The 17,806-nt window shown below is 43.6% G+C and overlaps 59 non-coding genes and 20 pseudogenes across 59 annotated transcripts; 76 read left to right on the plus strand and 3 right to left on the minus strand.

Annotated features, from left to right (window-relative positions):
* Nucleotides 1-97: 97 nt before the first annotated feature.
* Nucleotides 98-216, minus strand: LOC131718452 (5S ribosomal RNA). Its single transcript, XR_009317350.1, has one exon. It is a non-coding gene; the product is annotated as a 5S ribosomal RNA (ribosomal RNA).
* A 100-nt stretch (nucleotides 217-316) lies between these two features.
* Nucleotides 317-435, minus strand: LOC131710625 (5S ribosomal RNA). Its single transcript, XR_009312508.1, has one exon. It is a non-coding gene; the product is annotated as a 5S ribosomal RNA (ribosomal RNA).
* Nucleotides 436-549: 114 nt separating this feature from the next.
* On the minus strand, nucleotides 550-668 carry LOC131718882 (5S ribosomal RNA). Its single transcript, XR_009317778.1, has one exon. It is a non-coding gene; the product is annotated as a 5S ribosomal RNA (ribosomal RNA).
* Nucleotides 669-737: 69 nt separating this feature from the next.
* Nucleotides 738-846, plus strand: LOC131715073 (5S ribosomal RNA; annotated as a pseudogene).
* Nucleotides 847-960: 114 nt separating this feature from the next.
* LOC131713372 (5S ribosomal RNA) lies at nucleotides 961-1,079 on the plus strand (annotated as a pseudogene).
* Nucleotides 1,080-1,179: 100 nt separating this feature from the next.
* Nucleotides 1,180-1,298, plus strand: LOC131718453 (5S ribosomal RNA). Its single transcript, XR_009317351.1, has one exon. It is a non-coding gene; the product is annotated as a 5S ribosomal RNA (ribosomal RNA).
* Nucleotides 1,299-1,412: 114 nt separating this feature from the next.
* On the plus strand, nucleotides 1,413-1,521 carry LOC131715074 (5S ribosomal RNA; annotated as a pseudogene).
* Nucleotides 1,522-1,635: 114 nt separating this feature from the next.
* LOC131714107 (5S ribosomal RNA) lies at nucleotides 1,636-1,754 on the plus strand (annotated as a pseudogene).
* A 100-nt stretch (nucleotides 1,755-1,854) lies between these two features.
* On the plus strand, nucleotides 1,855-1,973 carry LOC131712809 (5S ribosomal RNA). Its single transcript, XR_009314698.1, has one exon. It is a non-coding gene; the product is annotated as a 5S ribosomal RNA (ribosomal RNA).
* Nucleotides 1,974-2,073: 100 nt separating this feature from the next.
* On the plus strand, nucleotides 2,074-2,192 carry LOC131718454 (5S ribosomal RNA). Its single transcript, XR_009317352.1, has one exon. It is a non-coding gene; the product is annotated as a 5S ribosomal RNA (ribosomal RNA).
* Nucleotides 2,193-2,306: 114 nt separating this feature from the next.
* On the plus strand, nucleotides 2,307-2,415 carry LOC131715075 (5S ribosomal RNA; annotated as a pseudogene).
* Nucleotides 2,416-2,529: 114 nt separating this feature from the next.
* Nucleotides 2,530-2,648, plus strand: LOC131718455 (5S ribosomal RNA). The gene has a single exon (XR_009317353.1). It is a non-coding gene; the product is annotated as a 5S ribosomal RNA (ribosomal RNA).
* A 100-nt stretch (nucleotides 2,649-2,748) lies between these two features.
* LOC131720677 (5S ribosomal RNA) lies at nucleotides 2,749-2,867 on the plus strand. Its single transcript, XR_009319574.1, has one exon. It is a non-coding gene; the product is annotated as a 5S ribosomal RNA (ribosomal RNA).
* A 100-nt stretch (nucleotides 2,868-2,967) lies between these two features.
* Nucleotides 2,968-3,076, plus strand: LOC131715077 (5S ribosomal RNA; annotated as a pseudogene).
* Nucleotides 3,077-3,190: 114 nt separating this feature from the next.
* On the plus strand, nucleotides 3,191-3,309 carry LOC131714108 (5S ribosomal RNA; annotated as a pseudogene).
* Nucleotides 3,310-3,409: 100 nt separating this feature from the next.
* Nucleotides 3,410-3,528, plus strand: LOC131712810 (5S ribosomal RNA). Its single transcript, XR_009314699.1, has one exon. It is a non-coding gene; the product is annotated as a 5S ribosomal RNA (ribosomal RNA).
* Nucleotides 3,529-3,628: 100 nt separating this feature from the next.
* Nucleotides 3,629-3,747, plus strand: LOC131718456 (5S ribosomal RNA). Its single transcript, XR_009317354.1, has one exon. It is a non-coding gene; the product is annotated as a 5S ribosomal RNA (ribosomal RNA).
* A 114-nt stretch (nucleotides 3,748-3,861) lies between these two features.
* Nucleotides 3,862-3,970, plus strand: LOC131715078 (5S ribosomal RNA; annotated as a pseudogene).
* Nucleotides 3,971-4,084: 114 nt separating this feature from the next.
* On the plus strand, nucleotides 4,085-4,203 carry LOC131714109 (5S ribosomal RNA; annotated as a pseudogene).
* Nucleotides 4,204-4,303: 100 nt separating this feature from the next.
* Nucleotides 4,304-4,422, plus strand: LOC131712811 (5S ribosomal RNA). The gene has a single exon (XR_009314700.1). It is a non-coding gene; the product is annotated as a 5S ribosomal RNA (ribosomal RNA).
* A 100-nt stretch (nucleotides 4,423-4,522) lies between these two features.
* LOC131718457 (5S ribosomal RNA) lies at nucleotides 4,523-4,641 on the plus strand. The gene has a single exon (XR_009317355.1). It is a non-coding gene; the product is annotated as a 5S ribosomal RNA (ribosomal RNA).
* Nucleotides 4,642-4,755: 114 nt separating this feature from the next.
* On the plus strand, nucleotides 4,756-4,864 carry LOC131715079 (5S ribosomal RNA; annotated as a pseudogene).
* Nucleotides 4,865-4,978: 114 nt separating this feature from the next.
* LOC131714110 (5S ribosomal RNA) lies at nucleotides 4,979-5,097 on the plus strand (annotated as a pseudogene).
* Nucleotides 5,098-5,197: 100 nt separating this feature from the next.
* On the plus strand, nucleotides 5,198-5,316 carry LOC131712812 (5S ribosomal RNA). Its single transcript, XR_009314701.1, has one exon. It is a non-coding gene; the product is annotated as a 5S ribosomal RNA (ribosomal RNA).
* Nucleotides 5,317-5,417: 101 nt separating this feature from the next.
* Nucleotides 5,418-5,536, plus strand: LOC131711504 (5S ribosomal RNA). The gene has a single exon (XR_009313390.1). It is a non-coding gene; the product is annotated as a 5S ribosomal RNA (ribosomal RNA).
* A 100-nt stretch (nucleotides 5,537-5,636) lies between these two features.
* Nucleotides 5,637-5,755, plus strand: LOC131718459 (5S ribosomal RNA). The gene has a single exon (XR_009317357.1). It is a non-coding gene; the product is annotated as a 5S ribosomal RNA (ribosomal RNA).
* A 114-nt stretch (nucleotides 5,756-5,869) lies between these two features.
* LOC131718460 (5S ribosomal RNA) lies at nucleotides 5,870-5,988 on the plus strand. Its single transcript, XR_009317358.1, has one exon. It is a non-coding gene; the product is annotated as a 5S ribosomal RNA (ribosomal RNA).
* Nucleotides 5,989-6,088: 100 nt separating this feature from the next.
* Nucleotides 6,089-6,207, plus strand: LOC131720678 (5S ribosomal RNA). The gene has a single exon (XR_009319575.1). It is a non-coding gene; the product is annotated as a 5S ribosomal RNA (ribosomal RNA).
* A 100-nt stretch (nucleotides 6,208-6,307) lies between these two features.
* On the plus strand, nucleotides 6,308-6,426 carry LOC131711784 (5S ribosomal RNA). Its single transcript, XR_009313672.1, has one exon. It is a non-coding gene; the product is annotated as a 5S ribosomal RNA (ribosomal RNA).
* A 100-nt stretch (nucleotides 6,427-6,526) lies between these two features.
* LOC131711732 (5S ribosomal RNA) lies at nucleotides 6,527-6,645 on the plus strand. Its single transcript, XR_009313620.1, has one exon. It is a non-coding gene; the product is annotated as a 5S ribosomal RNA (ribosomal RNA).
* A 114-nt stretch (nucleotides 6,646-6,759) lies between these two features.
* Nucleotides 6,760-6,878, plus strand: LOC131710997 (5S ribosomal RNA). The gene has a single exon (XR_009312879.1). It is a non-coding gene; the product is annotated as a 5S ribosomal RNA (ribosomal RNA).
* A 100-nt stretch (nucleotides 6,879-6,978) lies between these two features.
* LOC131710154 (5S ribosomal RNA) lies at nucleotides 6,979-7,097 on the plus strand. The gene has a single exon (XR_009312023.1). It is a non-coding gene; the product is annotated as a 5S ribosomal RNA (ribosomal RNA).
* A 100-nt stretch (nucleotides 7,098-7,197) lies between these two features.
* On the plus strand, nucleotides 7,198-7,316 carry LOC131718461 (5S ribosomal RNA). The gene has a single exon (XR_009317359.1). It is a non-coding gene; the product is annotated as a 5S ribosomal RNA (ribosomal RNA).
* A 114-nt stretch (nucleotides 7,317-7,430) lies between these two features.
* LOC131711178 (5S ribosomal RNA) lies at nucleotides 7,431-7,549 on the plus strand. Its single transcript, XR_009313060.1, has one exon. It is a non-coding gene; the product is annotated as a 5S ribosomal RNA (ribosomal RNA).
* Nucleotides 7,550-7,649: 100 nt separating this feature from the next.
* Nucleotides 7,650-7,778, plus strand: LOC131713334 (5S ribosomal RNA; annotated as a pseudogene).
* A 114-nt stretch (nucleotides 7,779-7,892) lies between these two features.
* LOC131718462 (5S ribosomal RNA) lies at nucleotides 7,893-8,011 on the plus strand. Its single transcript, XR_009317360.1, has one exon. It is a non-coding gene; the product is annotated as a 5S ribosomal RNA (ribosomal RNA).
* A 100-nt stretch (nucleotides 8,012-8,111) lies between these two features.
* On the plus strand, nucleotides 8,112-8,230 carry LOC131713162 (5S ribosomal RNA). The gene has a single exon (XR_009315047.1). It is a non-coding gene; the product is annotated as a 5S ribosomal RNA (ribosomal RNA).
* Nucleotides 8,231-8,330: 100 nt separating this feature from the next.
* LOC131713473 (5S ribosomal RNA) lies at nucleotides 8,331-8,449 on the plus strand (annotated as a pseudogene).
* Nucleotides 8,450-8,563: 114 nt separating this feature from the next.
* On the plus strand, nucleotides 8,564-8,682 carry LOC131718463 (5S ribosomal RNA). Its single transcript, XR_009317361.1, has one exon. It is a non-coding gene; the product is annotated as a 5S ribosomal RNA (ribosomal RNA).
* A 100-nt stretch (nucleotides 8,683-8,782) lies between these two features.
* LOC131718464 (5S ribosomal RNA) lies at nucleotides 8,783-8,901 on the plus strand. Its single transcript, XR_009317362.1, has one exon. It is a non-coding gene; the product is annotated as a 5S ribosomal RNA (ribosomal RNA).
* Nucleotides 8,902-9,001: 100 nt separating this feature from the next.
* On the plus strand, nucleotides 9,002-9,120 carry LOC131710984 (5S ribosomal RNA). The gene has a single exon (XR_009312866.1). It is a non-coding gene; the product is annotated as a 5S ribosomal RNA (ribosomal RNA).
* A 114-nt stretch (nucleotides 9,121-9,234) lies between these two features.
* LOC131718465 (5S ribosomal RNA) lies at nucleotides 9,235-9,353 on the plus strand. Its single transcript, XR_009317363.1, has one exon. It is a non-coding gene; the product is annotated as a 5S ribosomal RNA (ribosomal RNA).
* A 100-nt stretch (nucleotides 9,354-9,453) lies between these two features.
* LOC131718466 (5S ribosomal RNA) lies at nucleotides 9,454-9,572 on the plus strand. Its single transcript, XR_009317364.1, has one exon. It is a non-coding gene; the product is annotated as a 5S ribosomal RNA (ribosomal RNA).
* A 100-nt stretch (nucleotides 9,573-9,672) lies between these two features.
* Nucleotides 9,673-9,791, plus strand: LOC131718467 (5S ribosomal RNA). The gene has a single exon (XR_009317365.1). It is a non-coding gene; the product is annotated as a 5S ribosomal RNA (ribosomal RNA).
* A 100-nt stretch (nucleotides 9,792-9,891) lies between these two features.
* Nucleotides 9,892-10,020, plus strand: LOC131713603 (5S ribosomal RNA; annotated as a pseudogene).
* A 114-nt stretch (nucleotides 10,021-10,134) lies between these two features.
* Nucleotides 10,135-10,253, plus strand: LOC131718468 (5S ribosomal RNA). Its single transcript, XR_009317366.1, has one exon. It is a non-coding gene; the product is annotated as a 5S ribosomal RNA (ribosomal RNA).
* Nucleotides 10,254-10,353: 100 nt separating this feature from the next.
* Nucleotides 10,354-10,472, plus strand: LOC131718470 (5S ribosomal RNA). Its single transcript, XR_009317368.1, has one exon. It is a non-coding gene; the product is annotated as a 5S ribosomal RNA (ribosomal RNA).
* Nucleotides 10,473-10,572: 100 nt separating this feature from the next.
* Nucleotides 10,573-10,691, plus strand: LOC131710744 (5S ribosomal RNA). The gene has a single exon (XR_009312626.1). It is a non-coding gene; the product is annotated as a 5S ribosomal RNA (ribosomal RNA).
* Nucleotides 10,692-10,791: 100 nt separating this feature from the next.
* On the plus strand, nucleotides 10,792-10,910 carry LOC131718471 (5S ribosomal RNA). Its single transcript, XR_009317369.1, has one exon. It is a non-coding gene; the product is annotated as a 5S ribosomal RNA (ribosomal RNA).
* A 100-nt stretch (nucleotides 10,911-11,010) lies between these two features.
* On the plus strand, nucleotides 11,011-11,129 carry LOC131713819 (5S ribosomal RNA; annotated as a pseudogene).
* A 114-nt stretch (nucleotides 11,130-11,243) lies between these two features.
* LOC131710278 (5S ribosomal RNA) lies at nucleotides 11,244-11,362 on the plus strand. Its single transcript, XR_009312150.1, has one exon. It is a non-coding gene; the product is annotated as a 5S ribosomal RNA (ribosomal RNA).
* A 114-nt stretch (nucleotides 11,363-11,476) lies between these two features.
* Nucleotides 11,477-11,595, plus strand: LOC131711018 (5S ribosomal RNA). The gene has a single exon (XR_009312900.1). It is a non-coding gene; the product is annotated as a 5S ribosomal RNA (ribosomal RNA).
* Nucleotides 11,596-11,709: 114 nt separating this feature from the next.
* Nucleotides 11,710-11,828, plus strand: LOC131718472 (5S ribosomal RNA). Its single transcript, XR_009317370.1, has one exon. It is a non-coding gene; the product is annotated as a 5S ribosomal RNA (ribosomal RNA).
* Nucleotides 11,829-11,928: 100 nt separating this feature from the next.
* LOC131711121 (5S ribosomal RNA) lies at nucleotides 11,929-12,047 on the plus strand. Its single transcript, XR_009313003.1, has one exon. It is a non-coding gene; the product is annotated as a 5S ribosomal RNA (ribosomal RNA).
* Nucleotides 12,048-12,161: 114 nt separating this feature from the next.
* Nucleotides 12,162-12,280, plus strand: LOC131718473 (5S ribosomal RNA). Its single transcript, XR_009317371.1, has one exon. It is a non-coding gene; the product is annotated as a 5S ribosomal RNA (ribosomal RNA).
* A 114-nt stretch (nucleotides 12,281-12,394) lies between these two features.
* On the plus strand, nucleotides 12,395-12,513 carry LOC131718474 (5S ribosomal RNA). Its single transcript, XR_009317372.1, has one exon. It is a non-coding gene; the product is annotated as a 5S ribosomal RNA (ribosomal RNA).
* A 114-nt stretch (nucleotides 12,514-12,627) lies between these two features.
* On the plus strand, nucleotides 12,628-12,736 carry LOC131715080 (5S ribosomal RNA; annotated as a pseudogene).
* A 114-nt stretch (nucleotides 12,737-12,850) lies between these two features.
* On the plus strand, nucleotides 12,851-12,959 carry LOC131715081 (5S ribosomal RNA; annotated as a pseudogene).
* A 114-nt stretch (nucleotides 12,960-13,073) lies between these two features.
* LOC131718475 (5S ribosomal RNA) lies at nucleotides 13,074-13,192 on the plus strand. Its single transcript, XR_009317373.1, has one exon. It is a non-coding gene; the product is annotated as a 5S ribosomal RNA (ribosomal RNA).
* A 114-nt stretch (nucleotides 13,193-13,306) lies between these two features.
* Nucleotides 13,307-13,425, plus strand: LOC131711234 (5S ribosomal RNA). Its single transcript, XR_009313117.1, has one exon. It is a non-coding gene; the product is annotated as a 5S ribosomal RNA (ribosomal RNA).
* Nucleotides 13,426-13,539: 114 nt separating this feature from the next.
* On the plus strand, nucleotides 13,540-13,658 carry LOC131718476 (5S ribosomal RNA). Its single transcript, XR_009317374.1, has one exon. It is a non-coding gene; the product is annotated as a 5S ribosomal RNA (ribosomal RNA).
* A 100-nt stretch (nucleotides 13,659-13,758) lies between these two features.
* On the plus strand, nucleotides 13,759-13,867 carry LOC131716297 (5S ribosomal RNA; annotated as a pseudogene).
* A 100-nt stretch (nucleotides 13,868-13,967) lies between these two features.
* LOC131714192 (5S ribosomal RNA) lies at nucleotides 13,968-14,086 on the plus strand (annotated as a pseudogene).
* Nucleotides 14,087-14,200: 114 nt separating this feature from the next.
* Nucleotides 14,201-14,309, plus strand: LOC131715476 (5S ribosomal RNA; annotated as a pseudogene).
* A 100-nt stretch (nucleotides 14,310-14,409) lies between these two features.
* LOC131718477 (5S ribosomal RNA) lies at nucleotides 14,410-14,528 on the plus strand. Its single transcript, XR_009317375.1, has one exon. It is a non-coding gene; the product is annotated as a 5S ribosomal RNA (ribosomal RNA).
* A 114-nt stretch (nucleotides 14,529-14,642) lies between these two features.
* Nucleotides 14,643-14,761, plus strand: LOC131718478 (5S ribosomal RNA). Its single transcript, XR_009317376.1, has one exon. It is a non-coding gene; the product is annotated as a 5S ribosomal RNA (ribosomal RNA).
* A 100-nt stretch (nucleotides 14,762-14,861) lies between these two features.
* Nucleotides 14,862-14,980, plus strand: LOC131718479 (5S ribosomal RNA). The gene has a single exon (XR_009317377.1). It is a non-coding gene; the product is annotated as a 5S ribosomal RNA (ribosomal RNA).
* A 114-nt stretch (nucleotides 14,981-15,094) lies between these two features.
* Nucleotides 15,095-15,213, plus strand: LOC131718481 (5S ribosomal RNA). The gene has a single exon (XR_009317379.1). It is a non-coding gene; the product is annotated as a 5S ribosomal RNA (ribosomal RNA).
* A 114-nt stretch (nucleotides 15,214-15,327) lies between these two features.
* LOC131718482 (5S ribosomal RNA) lies at nucleotides 15,328-15,446 on the plus strand. The gene has a single exon (XR_009317380.1). It is a non-coding gene; the product is annotated as a 5S ribosomal RNA (ribosomal RNA).
* A 114-nt stretch (nucleotides 15,447-15,560) lies between these two features.
* LOC131718483 (5S ribosomal RNA) lies at nucleotides 15,561-15,679 on the plus strand. Its single transcript, XR_009317381.1, has one exon. It is a non-coding gene; the product is annotated as a 5S ribosomal RNA (ribosomal RNA).
* A 114-nt stretch (nucleotides 15,680-15,793) lies between these two features.
* On the plus strand, nucleotides 15,794-15,912 carry LOC131718484 (5S ribosomal RNA). Its single transcript, XR_009317382.1, has one exon. It is a non-coding gene; the product is annotated as a 5S ribosomal RNA (ribosomal RNA).
* Nucleotides 15,913-16,026: 114 nt separating this feature from the next.
* Nucleotides 16,027-16,145, plus strand: LOC131718485 (5S ribosomal RNA). The gene has a single exon (XR_009317383.1). It is a non-coding gene; the product is annotated as a 5S ribosomal RNA (ribosomal RNA).
* A 114-nt stretch (nucleotides 16,146-16,259) lies between these two features.
* Nucleotides 16,260-16,378, plus strand: LOC131718486 (5S ribosomal RNA). The gene has a single exon (XR_009317384.1). It is a non-coding gene; the product is annotated as a 5S ribosomal RNA (ribosomal RNA).
* A 114-nt stretch (nucleotides 16,379-16,492) lies between these two features.
* On the plus strand, nucleotides 16,493-16,611 carry LOC131718487 (5S ribosomal RNA). The gene has a single exon (XR_009317385.1). It is a non-coding gene; the product is annotated as a 5S ribosomal RNA (ribosomal RNA).
* A 100-nt stretch (nucleotides 16,612-16,711) lies between these two features.
* On the plus strand, nucleotides 16,712-16,830 carry LOC131718488 (5S ribosomal RNA). Its single transcript, XR_009317386.1, has one exon. It is a non-coding gene; the product is annotated as a 5S ribosomal RNA (ribosomal RNA).
* A 114-nt stretch (nucleotides 16,831-16,944) lies between these two features.
* LOC131718489 (5S ribosomal RNA) lies at nucleotides 16,945-17,063 on the plus strand. The gene has a single exon (XR_009317387.1). It is a non-coding gene; the product is annotated as a 5S ribosomal RNA (ribosomal RNA).
* A 114-nt stretch (nucleotides 17,064-17,177) lies between these two features.
* Nucleotides 17,178-17,296, plus strand: LOC131718490 (5S ribosomal RNA). Its single transcript, XR_009317388.1, has one exon. It is a non-coding gene; the product is annotated as a 5S ribosomal RNA (ribosomal RNA).
* Nucleotides 17,297-17,407: 111 nt separating this feature from the next.
* LOC131718492 (5S ribosomal RNA) lies at nucleotides 17,408-17,526 on the plus strand. Its single transcript, XR_009317390.1, has one exon. It is a non-coding gene; the product is annotated as a 5S ribosomal RNA (ribosomal RNA).
* Nucleotides 17,527-17,626: 100 nt separating this feature from the next.
* LOC131718493 (5S ribosomal RNA) lies at nucleotides 17,627-17,745 on the plus strand. Its single transcript, XR_009317391.1, has one exon. It is a non-coding gene; the product is annotated as a 5S ribosomal RNA (ribosomal RNA).
* Nucleotides 17,746-17,806: the final 61 nt, after the last annotated feature.

Raw genomic sequence — 17,806 nt, forward strand, 5'->3', positions numbered from 1 at the left:
TGCATTTCTGCTTTCATGACTTTTATGTTTAGTGAGCTGGGGGTGATTCCTCCAAAATTTCCTTTTGTCCTCCACACATTTCAATTGTAAAATGTAATGCCTGCAGCACTTGATATTCCCAGGTGGTCTCCCATCCAAGTACTAACCAAGCCCAACATTGCTTAGCTTCTGAGATCAGACGAGATCAGGCTTATTCAAGGTGGTGTGGCCGCAGGCGATTGCATTTCTGCTTTCATGACTTTTATGTTTAGTGAGCTGGGGGTGATTCCTCCAAAATTTCCTTTTGTCCTCCACACATTTCAATTGTAAAATGTAATGCCTGCAGCACTTGATATTCCTAGGTGGTCTCCCATCCAAGTACTAACCAAGCCCAACATTGCTTAGCTTCTGAGATCAGACGAGATCAGGCTTATTCAAGGTGGTGTGGCCGCAGGCGATTGCATTTCTGCTTTCATGACTTTTATGTTTAGTGAGCTGGGGGTGATTCCTCCAAAATTTCCTTTTGTCCTCCACACATTTCAATTGTAAAATGTAATTACAAAAATGTAATGCCTGCAGCACTTGATATTCCCAGGAGGTCTCCCATCCAAGTACTAACCAAGCCCAACATTGCTTAGCTTCTGAGATCAGACGAGATCAGGCTTATTCAAGGTGGTGTGGCCGCAGGCGATTGCATTTCTTGGAGGAATCACCCCCAGCTCACTAAACATAAAAGTCATGAAAGCAGAAATGCAATCGCCTGCGGCCACACCACCTTGAATAAGCCTGATCTCAGAAGCTAAGCAATGTTGGGCTTGGTTAGTACTTGGATGGGAGACCACCTGGGAATATCAAGTGCTGCAGGCATTACATTTTTGTAATTACATTTTACAATTGAAATGTGTGGAGGACAAAAGGAAATTTTGGAGGAATCACCCCCAGCTCACTAAACATAAAAGTCATGAAAGCAGAAATGCAATCGCCTGCGGCCACACCACCTTGAATAAGCCTGATCTTGTCTGATCTCAGAAGCTAAGCAATGTTGGTCTTGGTTAGTACTTGGATGGGAGACCACCTGGGAATATCAAGTGCTGCAGGCATTACATTTTACAATTGAAATGTGTGGAGGACAAAAGGAAATTTTGGAGGAATCACCCCCAGCTCACTAAACATAAAAGTCATGAAAGCAGAAATGCAATCGCCTGCGGCCACACCACCTTGAATAAGCCTGATCTCGTCTGATCTCAGAAGCTAAGCAATGTTGGGCTTGGTTAGTACTTGGATGGGAGACCACCTGGGAATATCAAGTGCTGCAGGCATTACATTTTTGTAATTACATTTTACAATTGAAATGTGTGGAGGACAAAAGGAAATTTTGGAGGAATCACCCCCAGCTCACTAAACATAAAAGTCATGAAAGCAGAAATGCAATCGCCTGCGGCCACACCACCTTGAATAAGCCTGATCTCAGAAGCTAAGCAATGTTGGGCTTGGTTAGTACTTGGATGGGAGACCACCTGGGAATATCAAGTGCTGCAGGCATTACATTTTTGTAATTACATTTTACAATTGAAATGTGTGGAGGACAAAAGGAAATTTTGGAGGAATCACCCCCAGCTCACTAAACATAAAAGTCATGAAAGCAGAAATGCAATCGCCTGCGGCCACACCACCTTGAATAAGACTGATCTTGTCTGATCTCAGAAGCTAAGCAATGTTGGTCTTGGTTAGTACTTGGATGGGAGACCACCTGGGAATATCAAGTGCTGCAGGCATTACATTTTACAATTGAAATGTGTGGAGGACAAAAGGAAATTTTGGAGGAATCACCCCCAGCTCCCTAAACATAAAAGTCATGAAAGCAGAAATGCAATCGCCTGCGGCCACACCACCTTGAATAAGCCTGATCTTGTATGATCTCAGAAGCTAAGCAATGTTGGGCTTGGTTAGTACTTGGATGGGAGACCACCTGGGAATATCAAGTGCTGCAGGCATTACATTTTACAATTGAAATGTGTGGAGGACAAAAGGAAATTTTGGAGGAATCACCCCCAGCTCACTAAACATAAAAGTCATGAAAGCAGAAATGCAATCGCCTGCGGCCACACCACCTTGAATAAGCCTGATCTCGTCTGATCTCAGAAGCTAAGCAATGTTGGGCTTGGTTAGTACTTGGATGGGAGACCACCTGGGAATATCAAGTGCTGCAGGCATTACATTTTTGTAATTACATTTTACAATTGAAATGTGTGGAGGACAAAAGGAAATTTTGGAGGAATCACCCCCAGCTCACTAAACATAAAAGTCATGAAAGCAGAAATGCAATCGCCTGCGGCCACACCACCTTGAATAAGCCTGATCTCAGAAGCTAAGCAATGTTGGGCTTGGTTAGTACTTGGATGGGAGACCACCTGGGAATATCAAGTGCTGCAGGCATTACATTTTTGTAATTACATTTTACAATTGAAATGTGTGGAGGACAAAAGGAAATTTTGGAGGAATCACCCCCAGCTCACTAAACATAAAAGTCATGAAAGCAGAAATGCAATCGCCTGCGGCCACACCACCTTGAATAAGCCTGATCTCGTCTGATCTCAGAAGCTAAGCAATGTTGGGCTTGGTTAGTACTTGGATGGGAGACCACCTGGGAATATCAAGTGCTGCAGGCATTACATTTTACAATTGAAATGTGTGGAGGACAAAAGGAAATTTTGGAGGAATCACCCCCAGCTCACTAAACATAAAAGTCATGAAAGCAGAAATGCAATCGCCTGCAGCCACACCACCTTGAATAAGCCTGATCTCGTCTGATCTCAGAAGCTAAGCAATGTTGGGCTTGGTTAGTACTTGGATGGGAGACCACCTGGGAATATCAAGTGCTGCAGGCATTACATTTTACAATTGAAATGTGTGGAGGACAAAAGGAAATTTGGGAGGAATCACCCCCAGCTCACTAAACATAAAAGTCATGAAAGCAGAAATGCAATCGCCTGCGGCCACACCACCTTGAATAAGCCTGATCTCAGAAGCTAAGCAATGTTGGGCTTGGTTAGTACTTGGATGGGAGACCACCTGGGAATATCAAGTGCTGCAGGCATTACATTTTTGTAATTACATTTTACAATTGAAATGTGTGGAGGACAAAAGGAAATTTTGGAGGAATCACCCCCAGCTCACTAAACATAAAAGTCATGAAAGCAGAAATGCAATCGCCTGCGGCCACACCACCTTGAATAAGACTGATCTTGTCTGATCTCAGAAGCTAAGCAATGTTGGTCTTGGTTAGTACTTGGATGGGAGACCACCTGGGAATATCAAGTGCTGCAGGCATTACATTTTACAATTGAAATGTGTGGAGGACAAAAGGAAATTTTGGAGGAATCACCCCCAGCTCCCTAAACATAAAAGTCATGAAAGCAGAAATGCAATCGCCTGCGGCCACACCACCTTGAATAAGCCTGATCTTGTATGATCTCAGAAGCTAAGCAATGTTGGGCTTGGTTAGTACTTGGATGGGAGACCACCTGGGAATATCAAGTGCTGCAGGCATTACATTTTACAATTGAAATGTGTGGAGGACAAAAGGAAATTTTGGAGGAATCACCCCCAGCTCACTAAACATAAAAGTCATGAAAGCAGAAATGCAATCGCCTGCGGCCACACCACCTTGAATAAGCCTGATCTCGTCTGATCTCAGAAGCTAAGCAATGTTGGGCTTGGTTAGTACTTGGATGGGAGACCACCTGGGAATATCAAGTGCTGCAGGCATTACATTTTTGTAATTACATTTTACAATTGAAATGTGTGGAGGACAAAAGGAAATTTTGGAGGAATCACCCCCAGCTCACTAAACATAAAAGTCATGAAAGCAGAAATGCAATCGCCTGCGGCCACACCACCTTGAATAAGCCTGATCTCAGAAGCTAAGCAATGTTGGGCTTGGTTAGTACTTGGATGGGAGACCACCTGGGAATATCAAGTGCTGCAGGCATTACATTTTTGTAATTACATTTTACAATTGAAATGTGTGGAGGACAAAAGGAAATTTTGGAGGAATCACCCCCAGCTCACTAAACATAAAAGTCATGAAAGCAGAAATGCAATCGCCTGCGGCCACACCACCTTGAATAAGACTGATCTTGTCTGATCTCAGAAGCTAAGCAATGTTGGTCTTGGTTAGTACTTGGATGGGAGACCACCTGGGAATATCAAGTGCTGCAGGCATTACATTTTACAATTGAAATGTGTGGAGGACAAAAGGAAATTTTGGAGGAATCACCCCCAGCTCCCTAAACATAAAAGTCATGAAAGCAGAAATGCAATCGCCTGCGGCCACACCACCTTGAATAAGCCTGATCTTGTATGATCTCAGAAGCTAAGCAATGTTGGGCTTGGTTAGTACTTGGATGGGAGACCACCTGGGAATATCAAGTGCTGCAGGCATTACATTTTACAATTGAAATGTGTGGAGGACAAAAGGAAATTTTGGAGGAATCACCCCCAGCTCACTAAACATAAAAGTCATGAAAGCAGAAATGCAATCGCCTGCGGCCACACCACCTTGAATAAGCCTGATCTCGTCTGATCTCAGAAGCTAAGCAATGTTGGGCTTGGTTAGTACTTGGATGGGAGACCACCTGGGAATATCAAGTGCTGCAGGCATTACATTTTTGTAATTACATTTTACAATTGAAATGTGTGGAGGACAAAAGGAAATTTTGGAGGAATCACCCCCAGCTCACTAAACATAAAAGTCATGAAAGCAGAAATGCAATCGCCTGCGGCCACACCACCTTGAATAAGCCTGATCTCAGAAGCTAAGCAATGTTGGGCTTGGTTAGTACTTGGATGGGAGACCACCTGGGAATATCAAGTGCTGCAGGCATTACATTTTTGTAATTACATTTTACAATTGAAATGTGTGGAGGACAAAAGGAAATTTTGGAGGAATCACCCCCAGCTCACTAAACATAAAAGTCATGAAAGCAGAAATGCAATCGCCTGCGGCCACACCACCTTGAATAAGACTGATCTTGTCTGATCTCAGAAGCTAAGCAATGTTGGTCTTGGTTAGTACTTGGATGGGAGACCACCTGGGAATATCAAGTGCTGCAGGCATTACATTTTACAATTGAAATGTGTGGAGGACAAAAGGAAATTTTGGAGGAATCACCCCCAGCTCCCTAAACATAAAAGTCATGAAAGCAGAAATGCAATCGCCTGCGGCCACACCACCTTGAATAAGCCTGATCTTGTATGATCTCAGAAGCTAAGCAATGTTGGGCTTGGTTAGTACTTGGATGGGAGACCACCTGGGAATATCAAGTGCTGCAGGCATTACATTTTACAATTGAAATGTGTGGAGGACAAAAGGAAATTTTGGAGGAATCACCCCCCAGCTCACTAAACATAAAAGTCATGAAAGCAGAAATGCAATCGCCTGCGGCCACACCACCTTGAATAAGCCTGATCTCGTCTGATCTCAGAAGCTAAGCAATGTTGGTCTTGGTTAGTACTTGGATGGGAGACCACCTGGGAATATCAAGTGCTGCAGGCATTACATTTTACAATTGAAATGTGTGGAGGACAAAAGGAAATTTTGGAGGAATCACCCCCAGCTCACTAAACATAAAAGTCATGAAAGCAGAAATGCAATCGCCTGCGGCCACACCACCTTGAATAAGCCTGATCTCGTCTGATCTCAGAAGCTAAGCAATGTTGGGCTTGGTTAGTACTTGGATGGGAGACCACCTGGGAATATCAAGTGCTGCAGGCATTACATTTTTGTAATTACATTTTACAATTGAAATGTGTGGAGGACAAAAGGAAATTTTGGAGGAATCACCCCCAGCTCACTAAACATAAAAGTCATGAAAGCAGAAATGCAATCGCCTGCGGCCACACCACCTTGAATAAGCCTGATCTCGTCTGATCTCAGAAGCTAAGCAATGTTGGGCTTGGTTAGTACTTGGATGGGAGACCACCTGGGAATATCAAGTGCTGCAGGCATTACATTTTACAATTGAAATGTGTGGAGGACAAAAGGAAATTTTGGAGGAATCACCCCCAGCTCACTAAACATAAAAGTCATGAAAGCAGAAATGCAATCGCCTGCAGCCACACCACCTTGAATAAGCCTGATCTCGTCTGATCTCAGAAGCTAAGCAATGTTGGGCTTGGTTAGTACTTGGATGGGAGACCACCTGGGAATATCAAGTGCTGCAGGCATTACATTTTACAATTGAAATGTGTGGAGGACAAAAGGAAATTTGGGAGGAATCACCCCCAGCTCACTAAACATAAAAGTCATGAAAGCAGAACAGCAATCGCCTGCGGCCACACCACCTTGAATAAGCCTGATCTCGTCTGATCTCCGAAGCTAAGCAATGTTGGGCTTGGTTAGTACTTGGATGGGAGACCACCTGGGAATATCAAGTGCTGCAGGCATTACATTTTACAATTGAAATGTGTGGAGGACAAAAGGAAATTTTGGAGGAATCACCCCCAGCTCACTAAACATAAAAGTCATGAAAGCAGAAATGCACTCGCCTGCGGCCACACCACCTTGAATAAGCCTGATCTCGTCTGATCTCAGAAGCTAAGCAATGTTGGGCTTAGTTAGTACTTGGATGGGAGACCACCTGGGAATATCAAGTGCTGCAGGCATTACATTTTTGTAATTACATTTTACAATTGAAATGTGTGGAGGACAAAAGGAAATTTTGGAGGAATCACCCCCAGCTCACTAAACATAAAAGTCATGAAAGCAGAAACGCAATCGCCTGCGGCCACACCACTTTGAATACGCCTGATCTCGTCTGATCTCAGAAGCTAAGCAATGTTGGTCTTGGTGAGTACTTGGATGGGAGACCAACTGGGAATATCAAGGGCTGCAGGCATTACATTTTACAATTGAAATGTGTGGAGGACAAAAGGAAATTTTGGAGGAATCACCCCCAGCTCACTAAACATAAAAGTCATGAAAGCAGAAATGCAATCGCCTGTGGCCACACCACCTTGAATAAGCCTGATCTCGTCTGATCTCAGAAGCTAAGCAATGTTGGGCTTGGTTAGTACTTGGATGGGAGACCACCTGGGAATATCAAGTGCTGCAGGCATTACATTTTACAATTGAAATGTGTGGAGGACAAAAGGAAATTTTGGAGGAATCACCCCCAGCTCACTAAACATAAAAGTCATGAAAGCAGAAATGCAATCGCCTGCGGCCACACCACCTTGAATAAGCCTGATCTCGTCTGATCTCAGAAGCTAAGCAATGTTGGGCTTGGTTAGTACTTGGATGGGAGACCACCTGGGAATATCAAGTGCTGCAGGCATTACATTTTTGTAATTACATTTTACAATTGAAATGTGTGGAGGACAAAAGGAAATTTTGGAGGAATCACCCCCAGCTCACTAAACATAAAAGTCATGAAAGCAGAAATGCAATCGCTTGTGGCCACACCACCTTGAATAAGCCTGATCTCGTCTGATCTCAGAAGCTAAGCAATGTTGGGCTTGGTTAGTACTTGGATGGGAGACCACCTGGGAATATCAAGTGCTGCAGGCATTACATTTTACAATTGAAATGTGTGGAGGACAAAAGGAAATTTTGGAGGAATCACCCCCAGCTCACTAAACATAAAAGTCATGAAAGCAGAAATGCAATCGCCTGCGGCCACACCACCTTGAATAAGCCTGATCTCGCCTGATCTCGTCTGATCTCAGAAGCTAAGCAATGTTGGGCTTGGTTAGTACTTGGATGGGAGACCACCTGGGAATATCAAGTGCTGCAGGCATTACATTTTTGTAATTACATTTTACAATTGAAATGTGTGGAGGACAAAAGGAAATTTTGGAGGAATCACCCCCAGCTCACTAAACATAAAAGTCATGAAAGCAGAAATGCAATCGCCTGCGGCCACACCACCTTGAATAAGCCTGATCTCGTCTGATCTCAGAAGCTAAGCAATGTTGGGCTTGGTTAGTACTTGGATGGGAGACCACCTGGGAATATCAAGTGCTGCAGGCATTACATTTTACAATTGAAATGTGTGGAGGACAAAAGGAAATTTTGGAGGAATCACCCCCAGCTCACTAAACATAAAAGTCATGAAAGCAGAAACGCAATCGCCTGCGGCCACACCACCTTGAATAAGCCTGATCTCGTCTGAACTCAGAAGCTAAGCAATATTAGGCTTGGTTAGTACTTGGATGGGAGACCACCTGGGAATATCAAGTGCTGCAGGCATTACATTTTACAATTGAAATGTGTGGAGGACAAAAGGAAATTTTGGAGGAATCACCCCCAGCTCACTAAACATAAAAGTCATGAACGCAGAACTGCAATCGCCTGCGGCCACACCACCTTGAATAAGCCTGATCTCGTCTCATCTCAGAAGCTAAGCAATGTTGGGCTTGGTTAGTACTTGGATGGGAGACCACCTGGGAATATCAAGTGCTGCAGGCATTACATTTTTGTAATTACATTTTACAATTGAAATGTGTGGAGGACAAAAGGAAATTTTGGAGGAATCACCCCCAGCTCACTAAACATAAAAGTCATGAAAGCAGAAATGCAATCGCCTGCGGCCACACCACCTTGAATAAGCCTGATCTCGTCTGATCTCAGAAGCTAAGCAATGTTGGGCTTGGTTAGTACTTGGATGGGAGACCACCTGGGAATATCAAGTGCTGCAGGCATTACATTTTACAATTGAAATGTGTGGAGGACAAAAGGAAATTTTGGAGGAATCACCCCCAGCTCACTAAACATAAAAGTCATGAAAGCAGAAATGCAATCGCCTGCGGCCACACCACCTTGAATAAGCCTGATCTCGTCTGATCTCAGAAGCTAAGCAATGTTGGGCTTGGTTAGTACTTGGATGGGAGACCACCTGGGAATATCAAGTGCTGCAGGCATTACATTTTACAATTGAAATGTGTGGAGGACAAAAGGAAATTTTGGAGGAATCACCCCCAGCTCACTAAACATAAAAGTCATGAAAGCAGAAATGCAATCGCCTGCGGCCACACCACCTTGAATAAGCCTGATCTCGTCTGATCTCAGAAGCTAAGCAATGTTGGGCTTGGTTAGTACTTGGATGGAAGACCACCTGGGAATATCAAGTGCTGCAGGCATTACATTTTTGTAATTACATTTTACAATTGAAATGTGTGGAGGACAAAAGGAAATTTTGGAGGAATCACCCCCAGCTCACTAAACATAAAAGTCATGAAAGCAGAAATGCAATCGCCTGCGGCCACACCACCTTGAATAAGCCTGATCTCGTCTGATCTCAGAAGCTAAGCAATGTTGGGCTTGGTTAGTACTTGGATGGGAGACCACCTGGGAATATCAAGTGCTGCAGGCATTACATTTTACAATTGAAATGTGTGGAGGACAAAAGGAAATTTTGGAGGAATCACCCCCAGCTCACTAAACATAAAAGTCATGAAAGCAGAAATGCAATCGCCTGCGGCCACACCACCTTGAATAAGCCTGATCTCGTCTGATCTCAGAAGCTAAGCAATGTTGGGCTTGGTTAGTACTTGGATGGGAGACCACCTGGGAATATCAAGTGCTGCAGGCATTACATTTTACAATTGAAATGTGTGGAGGACAAAAGGAAATTTTGGAGGAATCACCCCCAGCTCACTAAACATAAAAGTCATGAAAGCAGAAATGCAATCGCCTGCGGCCACACCACCTTGAATAAGCCTGATCTCGTCTGATCTCAGAAGCTAAGCAATGTTGGGCTTGGTTAGTACTTGGATGGGAGACCACCTGGGAATATCAAGTGCTGCAGGCATTACATTTTACAATTGAAATGTGTGGAGGACAAAAGGAAATTTTGGAGGAATCACCCACAGCTCACTAAACATAAAAGTCATGAAAGCAGAAATGCACTCGCCTGCGGCCACACCACCTTGAATAAGCCTGATCTCGTCTGATCTCGTCTGATCTCAGAAGCTAAGCAATGTTGGGCTTGGTTAGTACTTGGATGGGAGACCACCTGGGAATATCAAGTGCTGCAGGCATTACATTTTTGTAATTACATTTTACAATTGAAATGTGTGGAGGACAAAAGGAAATTTTGGAGGAATCACCCCCAGCTCACTAAACATAAAAGTCATGAAAGCAGAAATGCAATCGCCTGCGGCCACACCACCTTGAATAAGCCTGATCTCGTCTGATCTCAGAAGCTAAGCAATGTTGGGCTTGGTTAGTACTTGGATGGGAGACCACCTGGGAATATCAAGTGCTGCAGGCATTACATTTTACAATTGAAATGTGTGGAGGACAAAAGGAAATTTTGGAGGAATCACCCCCAGCTCACTAAACATAAAAGTCATGAAAGCAGAAATGCAATCGCCTGCGGCCACACCACCTTGAATAAGCCTGATCTCGTCTGATCTCAGAAGCTAAGCAATGTTGGGCTTGGTTAGTACTTGGATGGGAGACCACCTGGGAATATCAAGTGCTGCAGGCATTACATTTTACAATTGAAATGTGTGGAGGACAAAAGGAAATTTTGGAGGAATCACCCCCAGCTCACTAAACATAAAAGTCATGAAAGCAGAAATGCAATCGCCTGCGGCCACACCACCTTGAATAAGCCTGATCTCGTCTGATCTCAGAAGCTAAGCAATGTTGGGCTTGGTTAGTACTTGGATGGGAGACCACCTGGGAATATCAAGTACTGCAGGCATTACATTTTACAATTGAAATGTGTGGAGGACAAAAGGAAATTTTGGAGGAATCACCCCCAGCTCACTAAACATAAAAGTCATGAAAGCAGAAATGCAATTGCCTGCGGCCACACCACCTTGAATAAGCCTGATCTCGTCTGATCTCAGAAGCTAAGCAATGTTGGGCTTGGTTAGTACTTGGATGGGAGACCACCTGGGAATATCAAGTGCTGCAGGCATTACATTTTACAATTGAAATGTGACGAGGACAAAAGGAAATTTTGGAGGAATCACCCCCAGCTCACTAAACATAAAAGTCATGAAAGCAAAAATGCAATCACCTGCGGCCACACCACCTTGAATAAGCCTGAGCTCGTCTGATCTCAGAAGCTAAGTAATGTTGGGCTTGGTTAGTACTTGGATGGGAGACCACCTGGGAATATCAAGTGCTGCAGGCATTACATTTTTGTAATTACATTTTACAATTGAAATGTGTGGAGGACAAAAGGAAATTTTGGAGGAATCACCCCCAGCTCACTAAACATAAAAGTCATGAAAGCAGAAATGCAATCGCCTGCGGCCACACCCCCTTGAATAAGCCTGATCTCGTCTGATCTCAGAAGCTAAGCAATGTTGGGCTTGGTTAGTACTTGGATGGGAGACCACCTGGGAATATCAAGTGCTGCAGGCATTACATTTTTGTAATTACATTTTACAATTGAAATGTGTGGAGGACAAAAGGAAATTTTGGAGGAATCACCCCCAGCTCACTAAACATAAAAGTCATGAAAGCAGAAATGCAATCGACTGCGGCCACACCACCTTGAATAAGCCTGATCTCGTCTGATCTCAGAAGCTAAGCAATGTTGGGCTTGGTTAGTACTTGGATGGGAGACCACCTGGGAATATCAAGTGCTGCAGGCATTACATTTTTGTAATTACATTTTACAATTGAAATGTGTGGAGGACAAAAGGAAATTTTGGAGGAATCACCCCCAGCTCACTAAACATAAAAGTCATGAAAGCAGAACAGCAATCGCCTGCGGCCACACCACCTTGAATAAGCCTGATCTCGTCTGATCTCAGAAGCTAAGCAATGTTGGGCTTGGTTAGTACTTGGATGGGAGACCACCTGGGAATATCAAGTGCTGCAGGCATTACATTTTACAATTGAAATGTGTGGAGGACAAAAGGAAATTTTGGAGGAATCACCCCCAGCTCACTAAACATAAAAGTCATGAAAGCAGAAATGCAATCGCCTGCGGCCACACCACCTTGAATAAGCCTGATCTCGTCTGATCTCTGAAGCTAAGCAATGTTGGGCTTGGTTAGTACTTGGATGGGAGACCACCTGGGAATATCAAGTGCTGCAGGCATTACATTTTTGTAATTACATTTTACAATTGAAATGTGTGGAGGACAAAAGGAAATTTTGGAGGAATCACCCCCAGCTCACTAAACATAAAAGTCATGAAAGCAGAAATGCAATCGCCTGCGGCCACACCACCTTGAATAAGCCTGATCTCGTCTGATCTCAGAAGCTAAGCAATGTTGGGCTTGGTTAGTACTTGGATGGGAGACCACCTGGGAATATCAAGTGCTGCAGGCATTACATTTTAGTAATTACATTTTACAATTGAAATGTGTGGAGGACAAAAGGAAATTTTGGAGGAATCACCCCCAGCTCACTAAACATAAAAGTCATGAAAGCAGAACAGCAATCGCCTGCGGCCACACCACCTTGAATAAGCCTGATCTCGTCTGATCTCAGAAGCTAAGCAATGTTGGGCTTGGTTAGTACTTGGATGGGAGACCACCTGGGAATATCAAGTGCTGCAGGCATTACATTTTTGTAATTACATTTTACAATTGAAATGTGTGGAGGACAAAAGGAAATTTTGGAGGAATCACCCCCAGCTCACTAAACATAAAAGTCATGAATGCAGAAATGCAATCGCCTGCGGCCACACCACCTTGAATAAGCCTGATCTCAGAAGCTAAGCAATGTTGGGCTTGGTTAGTACTTGGATGGGAGACCACCTGGGAATATCAAGTGCTGCAGGCATTACATTTTTGTAATTAAATTTTACAATTGAAATGTGTGGAGGACAAAAGGAAATTTTGGAGGAATCACCCCCAGCTCACTAAACATAAAAGTCATGAAAGCAGAAATGCAATCGCCTGCGGCCACACCACCTTGAATAAGCCTGATCTCAGAAGCTAAGCAATGTTGGGCTTGGTTAGTACTTGGATGGGAGACCACCTGGGAATATCAAGTGCTGCAGGCATTACATTTTTGTAATTACATTTTACAATTGAAATGTGTGGAGGACAAAAGGAAATTTTGGAGGAATCACCCCCAGCTCACTAAACATAAAAGTCATGAAAGCAGAAATGCAATCGCCTGCGGCCACACCACCTTGAATAAGCCTGATCTCGTCTGATCTCAGAAGCTAAGCAATGTTGGGCTTGGTTAGTACTTGGATGGGAGACCACCTGGGAATATCAAGTGCTGCAGGCATTACATTTTTGTAATTACATTTTACAATTGAAATGTGTGGAGGACAAAAGGAAATTTTGGAGGAATCACCCCCAGCTCACTAAACATAAAAGTCATGAAAGCAGAAATGCAATCGCCTGCAGCCACACCACCTTGAATAAGCCTGATCTCGTCTGATCTCAGAAGCTAAGCAATGTTGGGCTTGGTTAGTACTTGGATGGGAGACCACCTTGGAATATCAAGTGCTGCAGGCATTACATTTTTGTAATTACATTTTACAATTGAAATGTGTGGAGGACAAAAGGAAATTTTGGAGGAATCACCCCCAGCTCACTAAACATAAAAGTCATGAAAGCAGAAATGCAATCGCCTGCGGCCACACCACCTTGAATAAGCCTGATCTCGTCTGATCTCAGAAGCTAAGCAATGTTGGGCTTGGTTAGTACTTGGATGGGAGACCACCTGGGAATATCAAGTGCTGCAGGCATTACATTTTACAATTGAAATGTGTGGAGGACAATAGGATATTTTGGAGGAATCACCCCCAGCTCACTAAACATAAAAGTCATGAAAGCAGAAATGCAATCGCCTGCGGCCACACCACCTTGAATTCGTCTGATCTCAGAAGCTAAGCAAAGTAGGGCTTGGTTAGTACTTGGATTGGAGACCACCTGGGAATATCAAGTGCTGCAGGCATTACATTTTACAATTGAAATGTGTGGAGGACAAAAGGAAATTTTGGAGGAATCACCCCCAGCTCACTAAACATAAAAGTCATGAAAGCAGAAATGCAATCGCCTGCGACCACACCACCTTGAATAAGCCTGATCTCGTCTGATATCAGAAGCTATGCAATGTTGGGCTTGGTTAGTACTTGGATGGGAGACCACCTGGGAATATCAAGTGCTGCAGGCATTACATTTTTGTAATTACATTTTACAAATGAAATGTGTGGAGGACAAAAGGAAATTTTGGAGGAATCACCCCCAGCTCACTAAACATAAAAGTCATGAAAGCAGAAATGCAATCGCCTGCGGCCACACCACTTTGAATAAGTCTGATCTCAGAAGCTAAGCAATGTTGGGCTTGGTTAGTACTTGGATGGGAGACCACCTGGGAATATCAAGTGCTGCAGGCATTACATTTTACAATTGAAATGTGTGGAGGGCAAAAGGAAATTTTGGAGGAATCACCCCCAGCTCACTAAACATAAAAGTCATGAAAGCAGAAATGCAATTGCCTGCGGCCACACCACCTTGAATAAGCCTGATCTCGTCTGATCTCAGAAGCTAAGCAATGTTGGGCTTGGTTAGTACTTGGATGGGAGACCACCTGGGAATATCAAGTGCTGCAGGCATTACATTTTTGTAATTACATTTTACAATTGAAATGTGTGGAGGACAAAAGGAAATTTTGGCGGAATCACCCCCAGCTCACTAAACATAAAAGTCATGAAAGCAGAAATGCAATCGCCTGCGGCCACACCACCTTGAATAAGCCTGATCTCGTCTGATCTCAGAAGCTAAGCAATGTTGGGCTTGGTTAGTACTTGGATGGGAGACCACCTGGGAATATCAAGTGCTGCAGGCATTACATTTTACAATTGAAATGTGTGGAGGACAAAAGGAAATTTTGGAGGAATCACCCCCAGCTCACTAAACATAAAAGTCATGAAAGCAGAAATGCAATCGCCTGCGGCCACACCACCTTGAATAAGCCTGATCTCGTCTGATCTCAGAAGCTAAGCAATGTTGGGCTTGGTTAGTACTTGGATGGGAGACCACCTGGGAATATCAAGTGCTGCAGGCATTACATTTTTGTAATTACATTTTACAATTGAAATGTGTGGAGGACAAAAGGAAATTTTGGAGGAATCACCCCCAGCTCACTAAACATAAAAGTCATGAAAGCAGAAATGCAATCGCCTGCGGCCACACCACCTTGAATAAGCCTGATCTCGTCTGATCTCAGAAGCTAAGCAATGTTGGGCTTGGTTAGTACTTGGATGGGAGACCACCTGGGAATATCAAGTGCTGCAGGCATTACATTTTTGTAATTACATTTTACAATTGAAATGTGTGGAGGACAAAAGGAAATTTTGGAGGAATCACCCCCAGCTCACTAAACATAAAAGTCATGAAAGCAGAAATGCAATCGCCTGCGGCCACACCACCTTGAATAAGCCTGATCTCGTCTGATCTCAGAAGCTAAGCAATGTTGGGCTTGGTTAGTACTTGGATGGGAGACCACCTGGGAATATCAAGTGCTGCAGGCATTACATTTTTGTAATTACATTTTACAATTGAAATGTGTGGAGGACAAAAGGAAATTTTGGAGGAATCACCCCCAGCTCACTAAACATAAAAGTCATGAAAGCAGAAATGCAATCGCCTGCGGCCACACCACCTTGAATAAGCCTGATCTCGTCTGATCTCAGAAGCTAAGCAATGTTGGGCTTGGTTAGTACTTGGATGGGAGACCACCTGGGAATATCAAGTGCTGCAGGCATTACATTTTTGTAATTACATTTTACAATTGAAATGTGTGGAGGACAAAAGGAAATTTTGGCGGAATCACCCCCAGCTCACTAAACATAAAAGTCATGAAAGCAGAAATGCAATCGCCTGCGGCCACACCACCTTGAATAAGCCTGATCTCGTCTGATCTCAGAAGCTAAGCAATGTTGGGCTTGGTTAGTACTTGGATGGGAGACCACCTGGGAATATCAAGTGCTGCAGGCATTACATTTTTGTAATTACATTTTACAATTGAAATGTGTGGAGGACAAAAGGAAATTTTGGAGGAATCACCCCCAGCTCACTAAACATAAAAGTCATGAAAGCAGAAATGCAATCGCCTGCGGCCACACCACCTTGAATAAGCCTGATCTCGTCTGATCTCAGAAGCTAAGCAATGTTGGGCTTGGTTAGTACTTGGATGGGAGACCACCTGGGAATATCAAGTGCTGCAGGCATTACATTTTTGTAATTACATTTTACAATTGAAATGTGTGGAGGACAAAAGGAAATTTTGGCGGAATCACCCCCAGCTCACTAAACATAAAAGTCATGAAAGCAGAAATGCAATCGCCTGCGGCCACACCACCTTGAATAAGCCTGATCTCGTCTGATCTCAGAAGCTAAGCAATGTTGGGCTTGGTTAGTACTTGGATGGGAGACCACCTGGGAATATCAAGTGCTGCAGGCATTACATTTTTGTAATTACATTTTACAATTGAAATGTGTGGAGGACAAAAGGAAATTTTGGAGGAATCACCCCCAGCTCACTAAACATAAAAGTCATGAAAGCAGAAATGCAATCGCCTGCGGCCACACCACCTTGAATAAGCCTGATCTCGTCTGATCTCAGAAGCTAAGCAATGTTGGGCTTGGTTAGTACTTGGATGGGAGACCACCTGGGAATATCAAGTGCTGCAGGCATTACATTTTACAATTGAAATGTGTGGAGGACAAAAGGAAATTTTGGAGGAATCACCCCCAGCTCACTAAACATAAAAGTCATGAAAGCAGAAATGCAATCGCCTGCGGCCACACCACCTTGAATAAGCCTGATCTCGTCTGATCTCAGAAGCTAAGCAATGTTGGGCTTGGTTAGTACTTGGATGGGAGACCACCTGGGAATATCAAGTGCTGCAGGCATTACATTTTTGTAATTACATTTTACAATTGAAATGTGTGGAGGACAAAAGGAAATTTTGGAGGAATCACCCCCAGCTCACTAAACATAAAAGTCATGAAAGCAGAAATGCAATCGCCTGCGGCCACACCACCTTGAATAAGCCTGATCTCGTCTGATCTCAGAAGCTAAGCAATGTTGGGCTTGGTTAGTACTTGGATGGGAGACCACCTGGGAATATCAAGTGCTGCAGGCATTACATTTTTGTAATTACATTTTACAATTGAAATGTGTGGAGGACAAAAGGAAATTTTGGAGGAATCACCCCCAGCTCACTAAACATAAAAGTCATGAAAGCAGAAATGCAATCGCCTGCGGCCACACCACCTTGAATAAGCCTGATCTCGTCTGATCTCAGAAGCTAAGCAATGTTGGGCTTGGTTAGTACTTGGATGGGAGACCACCTGGGAATATCAAGTGCTGCAGGCATTACATTTTTGTAATTACATTTTACAATTGAAATGTGTGGACAAAAGGGAATTTTGGAGGAATCACCCCCAGCTCACTAAACATAAAAGTCATGAAAGCAGAAATGCAATCGCCTGCGGCCACACCACCTTGAATAAGCCTGATCTCGTCTGATCTCAGAAGCTAAGCAATGTTGGGCTTGGTTAGTACTTGGATGGGAGACCACCTGGGAATATCAAGTGCTGCAGGCATTACATTTTACAATTGAAATGTGTGGAGGACAAAAGGAAATTTTGGAGGAATCACCCCCAGCTCACTAAACATAAAAGTCATGAAAGCAGAACAGCAATCGCCTGCGGCCACACCACCTTGAATAAGCCTGATCTCGTCTGATCTCAGAAGCTAAGCAATGTTGGGCTTGGTTAGTACTTGGATGGGAGACCACCTGGGAATATCAAGTGCTGCAGGCATTACATTTTTGTAATTACATTTTACAATTGAAATGTGTGGAGGACAAAAGGAAATTTTGGA

Source organism: Acipenser ruthenus, chromosome 44 (assembly GCF_902713425.1).
Source record: "Acipenser ruthenus chromosome 44, fAciRut3.2 maternal haplotype, whole genome shotgun sequence".
Taxonomy (NCBI): domain Eukaryota; kingdom Metazoa; phylum Chordata; class Actinopteri; order Acipenseriformes; family Acipenseridae; genus Acipenser; species Acipenser ruthenus.